General features: G+C 45.0%; 1 long non-coding RNA gene across 2 annotated transcripts; it reads left to right on the plus strand.

The window, feature by feature from the left end:
• The first annotated feature begins 349 nt into the window (after nucleotides 1-349).
• On the plus strand, nucleotides 350-6,021 carry LOC143773236 (uncharacterized). 2 transcript variants are annotated; one of them, XR_013215111.1, is made up of 2 exons: nucleotides 350-461; nucleotides 4,880-6,021. It is a non-coding gene; the product is annotated as an uncharacterized LOC143773236 (long non-coding RNA). The 2 variants fall into 2 exon arrangements; XR_013215110.1 differs by lacking the exon at nucleotides 350-461 and adding an exon at nucleotides 879-976.
• The last annotated feature ends 6,357 nt before the right edge of the window (nucleotides 6,022-12,378 follow it).

The following is a 12,378-nucleotide window of genomic DNA, read 5'->3' on the forward strand; positions in this document are numbered from 1 at the left end:
ATAATAGATAGATAATAGATAATAAATAGATAATAGATAGATTATAGAAAGATATATAATAGCTATATATACATAGATAAATCTATTTATTATCTATCATTTATCTATCTATTATCTATCTATATCTATCTATTATCTGTCAAGGGAAACTATCAGGAGAAACCGCCAGGTGGGCACTTCCCAGCGGTTTATGCTGCCCTGACAGTGAGAGCCCGGAGCCTCGGACGGCCTGTGACAGCCGTACTAACACCAATACAGCAGAGCTGGAGTGAGCAGAACGCCAGGTGGTGAGTGTACTGACAGGACCTGTGGTCACGTGACCACGGGGGCGGGGCTTAGCGTCCTGTTGCTGGAGAATGCAGGACACTACAGGGACTCTGAGCAGAGAAGGGAAAGGGAGAAATCGGACACCAGGGAAAGGACGGGGCACCAGAGGGAGACACAATCCGAGACAAACCGAGGTCAGTAAACGAGAGAGGTAACGCGGTACACAAGGAGCAGGCTAATCAAGAGTAGTCAGGGACGTGGCAGGAGTCAGAAAACCGGAGAAGCAGATAAACAGTACAGAATCAAAAGGCAAAATCACATCGGGGAACAGAACCGAGTCAGAACCATACAAGCAAGCTAGGGCACAAGGACACAGGGGTCAACACACTGAGCCAATAGCAAAAGTATAACTGACAGGGATTGGAGCTTCCCAGTGCTATAAGAAGCTCTCCCCGAACCAAGAAGAGGCCACAATAAGCCCCAGGTGTGCAGGTCAGAGCCTGCACTGGGATCAAAACATTAACCCCTGGTGTGCAGGTCAAAACCTGCACTGGGATCATGATATTACCCCCTCTCAATGGGGGGCCTCCGGGCCACCAGGCTTCCCCGGGTCTCTGGCATGGAAAGCCTGAACCAGACGATCCACATGTACCGAGTGAGCAGAGACCCATGAACTATCCTCCGTTCCATATCCCTTCCAGTGGACCAGGTACTGCAAGGAGCGGCGCACCCGCCGAGAGTCCACAATATGGTCGACCTCGTACTCCCAGTGACCCTCCACTAACACTGGAGGAACAACAGACTCCGAGTCCTCCTTGGCAGACCCCATGGGTTTCAACAAGGATTTATGGAACACACTAGATATTTTTAAGGACCCAGAGAGATGCAACCTATATGCCACTGCATTGACTATCTCCACAATCTCGTACGGACCGAAGAACTTCGGTCTCAATTTAGCTGACAGTATCTTCAAGTTGATGTTGCGTGTGGAAAGTCAAACCTTCTCAACCGCCTGAAACATGTGTCCTGGGGCTCTCTTCTTGTCCGCAAAATATTTATACCTCCCCTGGACCCGAGAGATATTACGCTGGACTTCAGCCCAGATATTTTTTAACCGTTGAACAGATCAACCCATGGACAACCGGAATCCAACCTAGAAAACTCCCTAAAATGAGGATTAAACCCATCATTCATCAGGAATGGGGACATGTTGGTGGATTCACTCACCCGGTTGTTAAAAGCAAATTCCGCCAACGGTAGCGCATCACATCAATCCTCCTGTCTGGCGGAGGTCAGTCGCCTGAGAGTCTGTTCCAGGGGTTGATTGGTGCGTTCCGTCAGACCATTGCTCTCCGGGTGATACGCCGACGAGAAGGAGTGAGATGCCTAATTTCTTACAGAATGCCCTCCAAAATTTGGCCACAAACTGCACACCTCTGTCAGACACAACATTCAGGGGTACCCCATGTAAACGGACCACATGCAGCACAAACAACCTTGACAAGGTTTCTGCTGAGGGTAATGCTGCCAAGGGAATGAAATGAATTTAAAAAAACTGACCGTCACATCCAAAGATAGACTAAGTGTGAACAGGTGCTGAACCTAGAGTCACCAACTCATATGCAGTCAAATAAATAGGGCAGCACACTGCGGATCGCCAAAACCTGCAAACATGAAACATGAAAATTGAACTGCATTACTGCACTAGAAATGTGAAAAATTCAGAAAGTTTAGCCCATAAATTGGCCAATTTATGTGTACCTTGTAGCCACGATAAAACATTTCTCGTATACAAGGGCCTGCCTAACAATGCCTGTCCTCTCTGGAGAATACAGTCTTCATGTGAATGAATTTTGAAATTTGTATTCATTAGCCTTCTGACTGAGCACTCCTCCTTTTAGCCATAGGTGTTTTTAATCACAGTGGACCACTACTCCTCCACAGCGAGAGAGATTTAGTCAAAGAGAGGACTCACCTTAGGTTCCCATTCAGAGGAAGACTGTATTCTCAGAGAGGGAAGGCATTGTTAGGCAGGCCCTTGTATACGAGAAATGCCTTATCGTGGCTACAAGGTACACATAAATTGGCCAATTGGCTAAACTTTCTCAATTTTTCATATTTCTAGTGCAGTAATGCAATTCAATTTTCATGTTTCATGTTTGCAGGTTTTGGCTCTACAGTTTGCTGCCTTATTTATTTTAATTGAATGAAATGGGCCTGTTTGGAAAACCTGTCCACCACCACCCAGATCACAGTATTGCCCCTGGAAGGTGGAAGACCGGTAATAAAGTCCATGGAGAGATGAGTCCATGGCCTATCAGGAACTGGTAAAGGTATGAGTTCCCCAGCCCGCCTGCTGTGCGAGCTTTTGGAATGGGCACAAACTCCACAAGCAGAAATGAATCTCTTAACATCTAACGCAAGTGAAGACCACCAAAAAACCCTGGCTATTGCCTCTCTAGTGGCCATGATATCGGGATGAGCACTCAGCCTAGACTCATGAAACTCCTGCAGAAGTCTAGGCCGCAATAAATCTGGAACAAACAATTTATCCCCTGTTCTAGCTGCCAGAGCTAGGAACTGAGCTCTCAAAATTTCTTGTTCCAACTCTGACGAGATCCCAGCTACTACCACCCCTGGGCGAAGAATGGAGGATGGCGGCTCAGGGGGAGACACTGGGTCAAAATTTCTGGACAGGGCATCCGTTTTAACATTTTTGGACCTAGGTCGAAAAATAATGGAGAATTGAAATTGTGGGAAAAAAAAGTGACCAACGGGCTTGTCTAGGAGTAAGCCTCTTAGCAGATTCAAGGTATGCCAAATTTTTGTTATCCGTTATCACAGTGATAGGGTGAGCCGCCCCTTCCAAAAAGTGCCTCCATTCTTCAAATGCCAGCTTGACCGGCAGAAGTTCTCTATTGCCTACATAATAGTTTCTCTCGGCGGAAGAGAACTTCTTGGAGAAGAAGGCACAGGGTTTGAGGTTAGTAAGGATGGCCGGACCCTGGGACAACACTGCCCCCACCCCCTCTTCAGAAGCATCCACCTCCATAATGAAAGGTTTGGACGGGTCTGGCTGAACCAGCACTGGGGCGGACATGAAACATTTCTTAAGCGCTGAGAAGGATTCCTAAGCGAGTCACGACCAATTTTTTACATCAGCACTCTTCCGGGTAAGATCCATGAGTGGTTTAACCACTTATGAGAAACCTTTAATGAATCTCCGGTAATAGTTTGCAAACCCTAAAAAGCGCTGGAGCTCCTTGAGATCTCGAGGCTGAACCTAGTCTGCAATCTCCAGCACCTTCTTAGGATCCATACGAAACCCCACACCGGACACAATCAGCCCCAAAAAAGACAGTTCCTGTACGAAAAATGAACATTTTTTCAATTTCACAAACAATTGGTTCTCCCTGAGGATCTGGAGAACTGTCCGTAGATGTTGCAAGTGAGACTGACTGTCCAGGGAACATACCAAAATATCATCCAAATAAATGATAACAAAACGGCCTATCAGGTCTGAAAACACAACATTGATAAAGTTCTGGAAAATAGCGGGGGCATTAGTTAACCAAAATGGAATAACCAGGTTTTCAAAGAGTCCCTCTGATGTGAGGAACGCCTTTTTCCATTCGTCCCCTTCCCAAACCCTTATCAGGTTGTATGCCATCCGAAGATATGTTAGAACCCCTTGGCTACAGAGACAAAGTCCTACAACATGTTGATGATTTATTAATTCAAACTGTCGATGAAAGTGAATACAAAGACCCTTGAAAATGTTTGTCAGGCTTTGTAAGATACAGGACTCAAAATGAGCCTAGATAAAGTCCAATTGATGAGGCCAGAGGTTACATTTCTGTGTGTGTGTCTCAGCAGAACGAAATGAGCCCAGGCATGATAGGGTTAAAGCTATTCACGCTGTCCCCATACCAACTAATATTACGGAGCTTAGAAAATTTTTCCAGAGAATTCATTGAAGATTTTGCTCATCTGTCTGAACCACTGTATGATTTACTAAAAGATGTTGATAATGATTTCGCTCCTGTCAATGTAGAGGTAGAAGCCTTGCAGGCTTTTGAAGGTTTGAAGCGCGCCCTTATGGTGGCCACTGTAATAATTAACCCTGACCCTTCCCAACCCTTTTACATCCAAGCTCACACCGGTGATATATCTATTTCCTCGGGCCCAGAGATGGCCCCGAAGTGTCCAGTCAGCTGTACGACCTAGACTACTACTCTAGGTCACTCACTTCCGTGGAGAAAGGATTCATTCCGTGCATGAAGCATCTACTGGGCGAGCATTGGACTATGAATCAAGTGTGACATATAGTGGGATTTGCTTCCTTAATTTTACAGACCCCACTGAAAATCCTACAGGCCTAAATTTGTAAAAGAAGCTCAGGCTATGATTACAAATTTCAGAAAGACGGGACCCTGGGAAGCTGATTGAGAAGGAACCTTTGTTGTTACTCATATCATTGGCCTCATACTTTTAGGAGTGTGCAGGGTTAACAAACCAAGGCACAAAGGTGATAAAATTGTTCCTATGGATCAGTGTAAGCTTCCTAATTATCTGAGATTTTTTCTCTCACTCACTCTTCTCTTCTCCCCAGGTCAGACGACATTTTCAGATTCAACTCCTGGGACCATGAACCTACTGGATGATCGGGAGAAGAGGTCTCACACTATGCAGTGGGACAGGGAGAAGATCGGGAACATCCGGAAGCCAAAGAATGAGAAGAAAAAGACAAAACATGGACCAAAAGACTTGACTGTTATGCAGCTTATTATTTGGGGACTAATATTTTAATAACTTTTTATTCTGTTTTTGTGCTTTTTTAGGGATTTTTGCCATTACACACACACAAGTGCATCAGGCCATGAATTACCTTAATAATCTTATTTTCAATAATTCACCCATGAATATTACAGCACTGTATGTTGTATTCCGGACAGAGTACAAGAGGGGGACTTGTAAGAGTAGAAGTCCTCGCATTCTGAGCGGCCATGTTGGCTCTAGCAGCCATCTTGTGCAAAATTAGAAATTAATTCTATTTCTGCAAAGCTGATGAGATGTACTTCTGAAAGCCCTGGACAGATTGAAGACAAGTTGAGATCATGGCCATTAGCAGGTATCGCTGGCATACACACAGGCTCATTGGATCAGCTGCGGGGCAAGGAGATAATAGAAATAGGGTAACATATGTTAATAAGTGTATGAAGTGATCAATGACAGTAACTAAGAGGAACATGGAGATTTACGAGTTCTAATGGAGTTGTGCGTAAAACTCCTAGATGTCATCACATTTAACCATGGCTTTGTTCTTGAATATGTTTTTCTCCGCAGTATGATGTTATCATGTATATGCCCTTTTTGCAGCAATGTGCTTTCTTTGTCTGTATCATGTATAGAAAGCCTGTTACTGGTGTTCGGTGCCATAACATCGCCATTCTGCCGCCATTTCACACCATGGCCAGACATCACCAGATGTCCCAGCTTTGTCTGTCTGCATGCTTTGTCTCACTGACTTTCCATGAAACTGTTCTGCTGCGAAATCTCCGAACAAATTTCAGTCTCAGCTTGATAAGAGAATCGTCTACATATGTTTCCAGGCTCTTCCAGCTCTCAGTAAGGACCTTCTTACAATGAAAAGACAGGAGTCTCCAGAGCAGCTACTTGTTACCATCATACTGAGCCTGATGGAGGAGTCTCCAGAGCATGGAAGATGAGGACTTTTTGTTCTAATATTTTCTTTTAGATTTTTCCTGTTTTTTTTTAAAAAAAGCAATAAAAATAAGAAATAAATAAAGTGACTGTGTGATCACAGTGAAATAAATAGGGTTATGCTGCTACCTTGTGGTATCTGTGTGCATTACACCCCACAGGTTACTGCATCATACACAGAGGGATCCGGTGGTCCTAAAGAGGAATCCATCACCGACCATTTTGTGAAGATTTACCCCTTCCGTATTTTTTCCTCCTCTTTTTACAAGATCTATAACATTTTTCTTTTTGTCCTCATGGTCAAATAAGAGATAATAATAATTGTATTTAGACAGTGCCAACATATTCCGCAGACCTGTATAATTATGTGACGGGTTGTAGCTTTGATTGACACACACAAAAAAGAAAACAAATATAATTGGGAAAATGTTAAAAAGAAAATAGAACGTTTGGTTTGGGGGTCTGCGCCTCCTTTGTCGGAGACCTGTAAGGTTTTTGCTCCTCTGGTTTTCGGCTGTGGAGCGGAGGCCTCTATTGGTGCGGAACGTTCCATCATTTCCCGAATTCCCTATTTGTGGAGTTCTGAGAGGTCTCGGGTTACGGACGCACCAGTGACACCGAATGTCGATCTCCTTCACTATTAAAAGGGGAGATTCCGAATGTCAGATTCTTTAACAAGTTTTTTTACAGTTTAAAAGGAATGTGTCATCTCAAACATGAATTTCTAACAAATGATAAAATATAAAGTTTTGCTTTCATTTATTTATATATTTTTTTCTTATTGGTATAAAATATAAAAACTAATGTAAACAGTTGTGATATTTCCAAAGTTTAAACACTTGGGGGAGCGGCTGCTGACATTTTCCATAAAAACCGTATGTACCGCAATGTACCGCTACCTCGCCTTGTGACTGCAGTAAAAGTGGGCGGGGTCAGATGTTCCCTCCCATTCTGGGTGTTTGAAGGAGGCGGGAGGATGACGTTTAGGATCAGAGAGTGGAGACATCACTGGTGACTGCAGAGTAACGCTGAAATGTGCTCAATGGGGATGGGGAGCACCAATTCTGTTAGGCTATGTGCACACGTTGTGGATTTGTTGCGGATCCGCGTTTTTTCCACGTGGAATTGCACCAAATCTGCAATGTATTGCCCATGCAATGTTAATCAATGGGAATCTAGAATTGATGTGCACGTGCTGCGGAAAATTCCCTCCTGATTTGCAGCATTTTATTTTCCGCAGCATGTCAATTCTTTTTGCAGATCTGCAGCGTTTCTGCACCTATTGAGTCAGTCAAATCCGCAGCAAAACCGCAGGTGTAAAAAGGTCTGCGGATTTGTGTGCCAAAAACCCTGCAGAAAGGAAGGAGAGTGTGGGTGGAGAATATGTGCATGTCTGTCTGCGTGTGCGGGTGTGTGTCTGTGTGTGAAGGTGTCTGTATGTATGTGTGTGTGCGGGTGTCTGTATGTATCTGTGTGTCCAGGTGTCTGTGTACAGGTGTCTGTATGTATCTGTGTGCCTGTCTGTATATACAGTATCTGTGTGTGTGTCTGTGTGCGGGTGTCTGTATATACATTATCTGTGTGTGTGTCTGTGTGCGGGTGTCTGTATATACATTATCTGTGTGTCCAGGTGTCTGTGTGCGGGTGTCTGTATATACAGTATCTGTGTGTGTGTCTGTGTGTGGGTGTCTGTATATACATTATCTGTGTGTGTGTCTGTGTGCAGGTGTCTGTATATACAGTATCTGTGTGTGTGTCTGTGCGGGTGTCTGTATATACAGTATCTGTGTGTCTGTGTGCGGGTGTCTGTATATACAGTATCTGTGTGTGTGTCTGTGTGCGGGTGTCTGTATATACATTATCTGTGTGTGTGTCTGTGTGCGGGTGTCTGTATATAAAGTATCTGTGTGTGTGTCTGTGCGGGTGTCTGTATATACAGTATCTGTGTGTCTGTGTGCGGGTGTCTGTATATACAGTATCTGTGTGTGTGTGTCTGTGTGCGGGTGTCTGTATATACATTATCTGTGTGTGTGTCTGTGTGCAGGTGTCTGTATATACAGTATCTGTGTGTGTGTCTGTGCGGGTGTCTGTATATACAGTATCTGTGTGTCTGTGTGCGGGTGTCTGTATATACAGTATCTGTGTGTGTGTGTCTGTGTGCGGGTGTCTGTATATACAGTATCTGTGTGTGTGTGTGTGTGCGGGTGTCTGTATATACAGTATCTGTGTGTGTGTGTCTGTGTGCGGGTGTCTGTATATACAGTATCTGTGTGTGTGTGTCTGTGCGGGTGTCTGTATATACAGTATGTGTGTGTGTGTCTGTGTGCGGGTGTCTGTATATACAGTATCTGTGTGTGTGTGTGTGTGCGGGTGTCTGTATATACAGTATCTGTGTGTGTCTGTGTGCGGGTGTCTGTATATACAGTATCTGTGTGTGTGTGTCTGTGTGCGGGTGTCTGTATATACAGTATCTGTGTGTGTCTGTGTGCGGGTGTCTGTATATACAGTATCTGTGTGTGTGTCTGTGTGCGGGTGTCTGTATATACAGTATCTGTGTGTGTGTGTCTGTGTGCGGGTGTCTGTATATACAGTATCTGTGTGTGTGTGTGCGGGTGTCTGTATATACAGTATCTGTGTGTGTGTGTGCGGGTGTCTGTATATACAGTATCTGTGTGTGTGTGTCTGTGTGCGGGTGTCTGTATATACAGTATCTGTGTGTGTGTGTCTGTGTGCGGGTGTCTGTATATACAGTATCTGTGTGTCTGTGTGCGGGTGTCTGTATATACAGTATCTGTGTGTGTGTGTGCGGGTGTCTGTATATACAGTATCTGTGTGTGTGTGTCTGTGTGCGGGTGTCTGTATATACAGTATCTGTGTGTCTGTGTGCGGGTGTCTGTATATACAGTATCTGTGTGTGTGTGCCTGTGCGGGTGTCTGTATATACATTATCTGTGTGTGTGTCTGTGTGCGGGTGTCTGTATATACAGTATCTGTGTGTGTGTGTGTGTCTGTGTGCGGGTGTCTGTATATACAGTATCTGTGTGTCTGTGTGCGGGTGTCTGTATATACAGTATCTGTGTGTGTGTGCCTGTGCGGGTGTCTGTATATACAGTATCTGTGTGTGTGTCTGTGTGCGGGTGTCTGTATATACAGTATCTGTGTGTGTGTGTCTGTGTGCGGGTGTCTGTATATACATTATCTGTGTGTGTGTCTGTGTGCGGGTGTCTGTATATACAGTATCTGTGTGTGTGTGTGTGTCTGTGTGCGGGTGTCTGTATATACAGTATCTGTGTGTGTGTGCCTGTGCGGGTGTCTGTATATACAGTATCTGTGTGTGTGTGTCTGTGTGCGAGTGTCTGTATATACAGTATCTGTGTGTGTGTCTGTGTGCGGGTGTCTGTATATACAGTATCTGTGTGTGTGTGTCTGTGTGCGGGTGTCTGTATATACAGTATCTGTGTGTGTGTCTGTGTGCGGGTGTCTGTATATACAGTATCTGTGTGTGTGTGTGTCTGTGTGCGGGTGTCTGTATATACAGTATCTGTGTGTGTGTCTGCGTGCGGGTGTCTGTATATACAGTATCTGTGTGTGTGTGTCTGTGTGCGGGTGTCTGTATATACAGTATCTGTGTGTGTGTCTGTGTGCGGGTGTCTGTATATACAGTATCTGTGTGTGTGTCTGTGTGCGGGTGTCTGTATATACAGTATCTGTGTGTGTGTCTGTGTGCGGGTGTCTGTATATACATTATCTGTGTGTGTGTGTGTGTCTGTGTGCGGGTGTCTGTATATACAGTATCTGTGTGTGTGTCTGTGTGCGGGTGTCTGTATATACATTATCTGTGTGTGTGTGTCTGTGTGCGGGTGTCTGTATATACAGTATCTGTGTGTGTGTCTGTGTGCGGGTGTCTGTATATACAGTATCTGTGTGTGTGTGTCTGTGTGCGGGTGTCTGTATATACAGTATCTGTGTGTGTGTCTGTGTGCGGGTGTCTGTATATACATTATCTGTGTGTGTGTGTCTGTGCGGGTGTCTGTATATACAGTATCTGTGTGTGTCTGTGTGCGGGTGTCTGTATGTACAGTATCTGTGTGTCTGTGTCTATGTGCGGGTGTCTGTATATACAGTATCTGTGTGTGTGTGTGTGTCTGTGCGGGTGTCTGTATATACAGTATCTGTGTGTGTGTCTGTGTGCGGGTGTCTGTATATACAGTATCTGTGTGTGTCTGTGTGCGGGTGTCTGTATATACAGTATCTGTGTGTGTGTGTGCGGGTGTCTGTATATACAGTATCTGTGTGTGTGTCTGTGTGCGGGTGTCTGTATATACAGTATCTGTGTGTGTGTGTCTGTGTGCGGGTGTCTGTATATACAGTATCTGTGTGTGTGTCTGTGTGCGGGTGTCTGTATATACAGTATCTGTGTGTGTGTATCTGTGTGCGGGTGTCTGTATATACAGTATCTGTGTGTGTGTCTGTGTGCGGGTGTCTGTATATACAGTATCTGTGTGTGTGTATCTGTGTGCGGGTGTCTGTATATACAGTATCTGTGTGTGTGTGTCTGTGTGCGGGTGTCTGTATATACAGTATCTGTGTGTGTCTGTGCGGGTGTCTGTATATACAGTATCTGTGTGTGTGTGTCTGTGTGCGGGTGTCTGTATATACAGTATCTGTGTGTCTGTGCGGGTGTCTGTATATACAGTATCTGTGTGTGTGTGTCTGTGTGCGGGTGTCTGTATATACAGTATCTGTGTGTGTGTGTCTGTGCGGGTGTCTGTATATACAGTATCTGTGTGTGTGTGTCTGTGTGCGGGTGTCTGTATATACAGTATCTGTGTGTCTGTGTGCGGGTGTCTGTATATACAGTATGTGTGTGTGTGTGTCTGTGTGCGGGTGTCTGTATATACAGTATCTGTGTGCGGGTGTCTGTGTGCGGGTGTCTGTATATACAGTATCTGTGTGTGTGTGTCTGTGTGCGGGTGTCTGTATATACAGTATCTGTGTGTGTGTGTCTGTGTGCGGGTGTCTGTATATACAGTATCTGTGTGTGTGTGTCTGTGTGCGGGTGTCTGTATATACAGTATCTGTGTGTGTGTCTGTGTGCGGGTGTCTGTATATACAGTATCTGTGTGTGTGTCTGTGTGCGGGTGTCTGTATATACAGTATCTGTGTGTGTGTGTCTGTGTGCGGGTGTCTGTATATACAGTATCTGTGTGTGTGTGTCTGTGTGCGGGTGTCTGTATATACAGTATCTGTGTGTGTGTCTGTGTGCGGGTGTCTGTATATACATTATCTGTGTGTGTGTGTGTGTCTGTGTGCGGGTGTCTGTATATACAGTATCTGTGTGTGTGTGTGCGGGCGTCTGTATATACAGTATCTGTGTGTGTGTCTGTGTGCGGGTGTCTGTATGTACAGTATCTGTGTGTGTGTCTGTGTGCGGGTGTCTGTATATACAGTATCTGTGTGTGTGTCTGTGTGCGGGTGTCTGTATATACAGTATCTGTGTGTGTGTCTGTGCGGGTGTCTGTATATACAGTATCTGTGTGTGTCTGTGTGCGGGTGTCTGTATATACAGTATCTGTGTGTGTGTGTCTGTGTGCGGGTGTCTGTATGTACAGTATCTGTGTGTGTGTCTGTGTGCGGGTGTCTGTATATACAGTATGTGTGTGTGTGTGTCTGTGTGCGGGTGTCTGTATATACAGTATGTGTGTGTGTGTGTCTGTGTGCGGGTGTCTGTATATACAGTATCTGTGTGTGTGTATCTGTGTGCGGGTGTCTGTATATACAGTATCTGTGTGTGTGTATCTGTGTGCGGGTGTCTGTATATACAGTATCTGTGTGTGTGTATCTGTGTGCGGGTGTCTGTATATACAGTATCTGTGTGTGTGTCTGTGTGCGGGTGTCTGTATATACAGTATCTGTGTGTGTGTATCTGTGTGCGGGTGTCTGTATATACAGTATCTGTGTGTGTGTATCTGTGTGCGGGTGTCTGTATATACAGTATCTGTGTGTGTGTATCTGTGTGCGGGTGTCTGTATATACAGTATCTGTGTGTGTGTGTCTGTGTGCGGGTGTCTGTATATACAGTATCTGTGTGCGGGTGTCTGTGTGCGGGTGTCTGTATATACAGTATCTGTGTGTGTGTATCTGTGTGCGGGTGTCTGTATATACAGTATCTGTGTGTGTGTCTGTGTGCGGGTGTCTGTATATACAGTATCTGTGTGTGTCTGTGCGGGTGTCTGTATATACAGTATCTGTGTGTGTGTCTGTGTGCGGGTGTCTGTATATACAGTATCTGTGTGTGTGTCTGTGTGCGGGTGTCTGTATATACAGTATCTGTGTGTGTGTCTGTGCGGGTGTCTGTATATACAGTATCTGTGTGTGTGTCTGTGC

The sequence above is a fragment of the Ranitomeya variabilis genome, chromosome 5, assembly GCF_051348905.1.
Source record: "Ranitomeya variabilis isolate aRanVar5 chromosome 5, aRanVar5.hap1, whole genome shotgun sequence".
Lineage (NCBI taxonomy): Eukaryota > Metazoa > Chordata > Amphibia > Anura > Dendrobatidae > Ranitomeya > Ranitomeya variabilis.